We start from the raw sequence: 7,264 nt of genomic DNA on the forward strand, positions 1-7,264 counted from the left end.
CCCTTAAAAGAACAAGTGTGTACAACATGTTCCATGACCATGTTGAAAGGCAAAAGTGTGGTGTCCCAAAGATCAGTGAAAAAACCGTACATCATAGAGAGACACAGTAATACTTTAAATATGTGGGTAAGGTCGCACACTTTGAGAATGTCACTCCTAGTTCTGAACTCATTTCTACACATGAAAAAATGTTGGGTTAGTTGAATTGAGAATGAAAAGAGTGCGTTGGCACCTGGCCAAACTCTGTGTAACGGGGCACAAATGTCAGATTGTCAGTTCAATAAAGTTCAGAAATTGTCAGACACAGAAAAGTGTGTGGTCAGAAAGATGTGAAAGGGGTTTCTGTATTTGTTAGATTATCGGATTCTGCTGAGGCTTAATGACCCCTTAAACGTTTACAGCCTTGCTAGCGGCTCTGTGAGGCTGCATTTAAGGACAGCACTGCTTTGAGCTAAATGCTAACAACAGTTTTAACACACTAATGTTTATCAGGTGGACAAACTTTGACCTAATGATGGTGCCATAGATGTAAAGTTAAGTGATATCCATTCATACTGAGGAGGGTATGAATTTCTGAACAAAATTTCATGGCAGTCCATCCAATAGTTGTTGAGACTTCACTATAAACCATAAATGTCAGCCTAACATTAGTGCTAAATGAAAAGTTAAAGAATCACCAAAGTAATTAGTATTCATCTTTTGGTCGGCCATAAAATTAGTTGGTAATAAAAATGAAACAATCCTGATGAAAATGGGCGCATTCATGCGCTATGCTTTCAGCCCAATTATTCTCATGGTCCCCAAATTATGTCTGTCTGTGTGGATTAGTCTGCCAGACTGTCTTTTTATGATCCAGCCACTAGGGGGTGCTGAAGTCAGGAATTTTGAAACTCTACACATAGGGACTTTAATGGACCTGTTTACATTTTTGTTTGCACTAGAATGAGTAACATAGCTTTGAAAGCTTCAGTGTTCCTCCACCTGTTGTCATCCAGGGGGGTAATGATAGACTATAGGAAATTTAGAGGGAAAGAGGAGAAGCTTTTATTACTAGAAAAGGGGAATCCAGCAGTTTTTACCATGTGCAGTAGCCTCTAATTCCCATATAAGCACACAGTAGTGTCTTATTGTCTCTGTACAGATTCACACTGTAGCTCAGTGCATTTCTCTGCTCACTGGGCATTTCAACCCCGGTCATGCAGCACAGCAATCTCAGCTGCTCCAGCATTCCCACACACACAGTTAGGTGCAACTTTATATACGCACTTGTGCACATATGGGAGATTGAGAGAAGACACATTTTGAGTTCAGTCAGCAGTAGTGTTCCACTTCCTGTGAGCTCGCGAGGAGGGACGTTAGATTCTGGGCCAGTGCACCCTCACAACTTCTGTTCTGTTTGTTTCCTTTTCCTCTGTTATACTGTTACATTACATCGTGTTGCATTATGTTATAATACCTTATCTTGTGTTACTTTATGTGACACTACCTAGGGTTTGTGTATGTTTTATTGTATGAGATTAAGAATCTTACATAACTCCATGTTGCATCATGTGGTGCTCGGTTTTTCTGCTCTGTCCGGCTGCTTCGCCCTGCTCCGTCCTCTTCTACTGTTCTCTGCGCTGTATGTTTAGCTGTTTACACACAAGCCTCCTACCTCAGGCTTTTGCTGAATACAACATACCACGTAAAATCTGTTTTATGTGCTACACACTAGCCAGAAAGGATGAGAGGAAAAGAAATTCAACCAAAAAGGAGATAAAAACAGTGAGGAAACAGTGAAGTCAGGAAAAGGTAACAAAAGGAAGAAAATAGAAAAGCCAAGGATAGAAAAGACAAGAAAAAATAGGCCAGTGAGGTGTAGAGCTGCAGGTCGATGTGGATCGATTCTCCCTCTGACAACCATCCTCACCATCGGATACAAGACCTTCAGTCCCACACTTATCAATGTCGCCACTCACTCCCAATCTATCAATACTTCAATTATCAGATTGAATATCACTCTCCCCAGTGGGCTGGATGAGACCGAGAGCTATTCTTCATACACGTCTTTGTTAATGTGCATTCACTCACAGCTCAGCACCACTGTAAACACAAGACTAAACAACAGGCCTGCAGGTAAACGCAATGCGAAATGAAGCAGAATTGGAAGGTGAGGAAGCAAAATTGAGACAGTTCTGGTGCAGTTTTATGCTGCTTTATACTTTTATATTCAGAAAGTAACACTGTACTTTTTGCTGTGCTGCATTTATTGGACAGCTACTATGGTCAAATTACAAATTAAGATTTTAAAAACCTATAAAATATGATGCATTTTTATATAGTGAATAAAACTACGAAACAGCACACAGTATATACTTAGATTACAGTGGGTGTCCAAAAATCTGAGACCCATTCTCAGAATAGGAAAGCTGCATGGCTGTGTGCCAGTTCGTGGCTACATTAAAGGTGCCCTGTGTAAAGGTTTTTTGTTTATAAACAAACATAAGTTATGTTTACATCTGTGTATCCTTAACATCTAATAAGGATTAGATGTTGGCTGCATTTTTTGCCTCCTAAAACATTTGTAAAGATTACATAATACGATTTTGAATTGTGCTTTTCTTTTACATCCAAGTTTGCTAGTTTGTATTCCTCCTGCCTTTGTACATGCTTCTTTGCATGTTTCTACCAGAAATTGTAAATTAGTGTTTATAAGTATGCAAGTAGAACACTATTATCTATGTTTGTAGCATTGTAGCATTGCAACTTTTGCTTAAGTAAAGGATCGGAGTACTTTTAATTCCACAGCAAATAATGAAGACAAATGTACAATTCATGTTATAAAAGCTACATTCATATACATTTAGTCACATAAGTATACACAAAACATATGTAGCTTTTGTAAATAACATTTTTACAATGATGAAAGAAATATTCAGAATCTTAAGTAAATGAAATATTACTACAATATAGAAATATTCCATCTATAGCAAAAAATCATGTTTTAAAGGCTGATTTATGTTTTGTATCAGGAAACAAACATTAAATTAAGTTGTCACGTGAATATTGTGACGTAGAAACATTTCCTTCTGAATTGTTGTGAAGTTGAAGCATAAAATAAAAAATATTTAAGTAAAGCAAAAATGGCAATTAAATACTGTACTTTCTACCTCTGGACTTAAACAAATATCTGTAGCAAATACAGAAACATATATTTAAATGCACTCACTGCTGTTTTATATGTGTTGAATCTGCCCGCAGAAATCCATACAACCTTAATCAGATGTAACATTTCAACTCGACAGTCAAATCATAGATGCACTGTCGTGACAAGCTCTCCAAAGACTGACAAGAAGGAGGCCTAATAGTGTGCTTGGTACGATGACTAAGGTCTGATATTTGAGGGAGAGGAGAGAGAGAGAGGCAGATTTTAGTGCTGAGTCACAGCAAGGCTGCCACTGCTGCTGCTGCAGAACCCTCCCCCACACTGAACCACACAGCCTGGCTGACTGGTTTCATCTCTCATCTTGCCCTCTTTCTCTGCACACACACATATATATATGCACACAATCCCCTCTCTGTATATCCCATGGAGTGTGTTTCTCCACCTCTCCTCATCTTTAATGTCATACTTCTGTCTCAGTCAATTTTGTCCTTTCCGGATCTTTCACACTTCTTTTTCTGTTTGTAGCCTATTGTTTTTTTTTTCCGCCTCGTCACTCTTTCACAAATCACCCCCATCTCCTCCTCCTCCCTCGGTTCCTGCAGCCTCTCACCTTCCCTGTGAAGTTTAATTAAGAATGAAATCAGTCAGAGAGGGGGAGAGAGATCAGAGTGCGCGAGCTTGTCTGCTACAGGGCTGATAATGCTGCTGCTAATCTTCTCCACTTGCTGTGTTTTGCTCTTTGACCGTGAGATGAAGCACCGCTAAAGCCAAGCTCTCCATCCCCTGAGTTCCCCAGACACTTCACACATACACACACACCCTCCCTGCAAACATCACTCTGACTTCAAAGGCCTCCTCTGAAAAGTTAGACATTCTCTTTAATCTCTGCAAAATACAGAAAGCTTTAATGGATGAAAAGAAAAAGAAAAGCGGAGAAAGGATGAGTTGCTGAAGATTTCGTTCTCCCAATGACAAGCCTGTTTATTTCTCTTTGAATAATCAACATCTTGCCATCTTATGGCATCATATTATACTCAAATGCTAAATGACAGTGACAAACACAAAACACAAGCCAACAAACTACGAACCTGCAGCATTAACACTTCATCCCATTGTTCAGTCTGGAGCTGCTGCATGGAGGATAAAATGGGAAAGATAAGCAGCAGAAGTGCCAGGGGGATGTTTCCAACAATAAGCCGACAATGCCTGGTTCACACGGCTGATAACCTTGTTAGACAAAAAATAATACAAATTTGAAATTCTCATTGTTAACAGAATAACATTTAAAACTGGATTAACCTGAATCAAGTCTGATTAATATTCTTTCATAAATCTGGTGCTCTGGGAGTAAAATGACGCAGATATTTCTGGATATTTCTGGATGGAGGAATATGCTGAGTCATTGGAAGACATATACAACTAGTGCAAGTTCTGGATGGCATCAGATATAGCATGAATGTGTAGGATCCATGTCGTGTAGAAATGAAAGGGTAAATAAATGAACAACTGCAGGATATAATGTATGTAAGTTACCTACAGCACAGAGAACAGTAGTAAGCTTTCAAGACATATCTGGATAATGTTAATGACATGTTTACCATTTCAAAAAGAGATTCTGTGAAATGTTGAAGTAAATCTGAGTCTTGGAGATTGGAGAGTAATATTACCATAACAAAGCATTTAGCAGTTTTTTATGAAGGAGTTGGGGCCCATCAAAACAGAGCTACAAGGAAAATGATTTGATCATTTTGCTCTGTATCAATAGCAATTAACCAGTATGATGTATTCTTGTATGACATACAGTAGCTTCTTGTATTGTGAAACAGCTGTGGTGGGCCATCTTGACTTGAAAACCTGCTAACTACAAATTAATTAGTCTGGGTTTCAGGGATGAGTGTCAGACCCCCTGAATAATCTAAAGCAGTGATTCCCAACCTTTTCCATGTCATGGCCCATTTGAAAATCTCAGAAATGTTGGTGGCCCACATCCAACACCGAGGCCAAATTATGTTTTCTCAGAGCACTTTATTTTGATGATAATGATCGAACATTCAGGATTGAACTGAAACCAGGGGAAGCTCAATTTTTTATTTTTGTTTGACAGTGAGAGATCACTTGTCTTTTCACCATCTGTCTCTTGACTCTCTTTCCTTATGATTCTTCCTGTTGCTAACCAGATATCCATTTAGATTTATAGCCATGGATTTAATCTTTTAGTGAGCAATCCGACTGAGATAGCAAATAAGTATACGATGTGGTCCGGCTAGCGACAACATAAAAGTTCTTAACATTGGCTTATCACAGTGACAGGAGAAAGGAGTTATTTTGCAAATGATTTGTCGGCCCACAGGTTGGGAATCACTGATCTTAAGGCTCACTAAAAGACATTTTAACCTCGTGGTAAACTTAATGAATACTTGTAATACTGCAGGATAACAACTAAAGGACTAAAACCATTAAAACCCCACATTAAACAACTAAATAATCTGAATAATAATCTGGTATCTTTACAGCTATTTTAAAGTTATTTTCACTCTAAATGTGCAACATCGGCCATTTTAAGAGAAAACTACTGTGGTCTACACTTACCAAGGACTTCATTAGGAACACCACACTAATACTGGTAGGGCCTGTCTTCAGCCTCAACACAGTCTCAGTTTTTCATGGCATGGGCTCCACAGGATGTTGGAAACTTTCCTTTGAGATTCTGCTCCATGTTGAAAGACTGCATCACATCATTTTTCTGCAGATTTGTCAGCTACACATTCTCCTGTTCTACCACATCCCAAAGGTTTTCTACTGGATTCAGATCTAGAGACTGTGGAGGTCACTAAAGTTCACTGACCCCACTGTCATGATCATGAAACCAGTTTGAGATGTCCTTTGCTCTGTGACATGGAGCTTTATCTTGCTGGAAGTAGCCATTAGAAGATGGTAAACTGTGGCCATAAAGGGATGAACAGGGTCAGTATCAACACTCAGAGAGGCTGTGGTATTCAAGCCTTGATTAATTGGAATTAAGGGTCTCAAACTGTGACAACAAAACATCCCCACACCATTACACCACCACCACAGCCTGGACTGCGGGTCCATGGATTCATGTTGTTGATGCCAAATTCTGGCCCTGCCATCTGTGTACCTGAGAAAAAAAATCCAGATTCATCAGAGCAGTTTATTTTTTCGAGTTTCAGCTGTCCAGTCTTGTTGACCCTGTGTCCACTGCAGCCTCAGATTTCCGGTCTTCTGCTGTTGAAGCTCATCTGCCTTAAGGTTGGACGTGTTCATTCAGATACTTTTCTGCTCACGACACTTATAAAGAGTGATTATCTGAGTTACTGTAGCCTTTCTGTCCTTTCTCCTCTGACCTCTCATCAACAAGGTGTTTATTTCCACAGAGCTGCTGCACACTGGATGCTTTTGTTTTTGGCTCCATTCTGAGTGATAAATCTAGAAAAATATCAGCATTTTTTCCCATTCTGATGTTTGATGCGAGTATTAACTGAAGCTCCTGACCTTTATCTGCAGGATTTGATGCATTGCAGTGCTGACACCTGTTTGGATGATTCGACAGTTTCATGAATAAGCAGGTGTTCCTAATAAAGTGCTTGGTGAGTGTATTTGCCACCTGTTTCTCCCGACATTGCCTTATCAAACATATAAAATATAATGAGCTAATTAAGCCCATATGAGCACATTTTGCTCATGTCAATGACCACAGTATTATCAAAGTCTGTTACTGTGGCTAAAATCTGACCAGTGATCAGAACATTCACCCTAGCACAGTCTATTAACTGTGGAATTAAATGATGTGTTGTGTATTGTGCAGGTACACATGCACCTGTCCCAGAGACCCTTAGAGGCCCTTAAACCTCAGTTTGGACAACTCATCTACTCTAACCTAATTATGCATGGTTCCTCTTGCCTCCCTTCAAGCAGAACCACAATTCTCCACTTCCATCTGTTCTTAATTTGGTTTGTTATACTCCTGTAATATTGTTTTAGAGGAGAGTGAATGAATGAGAGACCTGTAGATTCATTCTCCTCACTTTCTTCACACACACACACACACACTCACACGTGTACACAGGTCTAATCACACCTACAACACAATATACACAC

The sequence above is a fragment of the Trachinotus anak genome, unplaced genomic scaffold (assembly GCF_046630095.1).
Source record: "Trachinotus anak isolate AG129_WGS33_773 ecotype Australia unplaced genomic scaffold, CSIRO_AGI_Tana_v1 ptg000005l, whole genome shotgun sequence".
Lineage (NCBI taxonomy): Eukaryota > Metazoa > Chordata > Actinopteri > Carangiformes > Carangidae > Trachinotus > Trachinotus anak.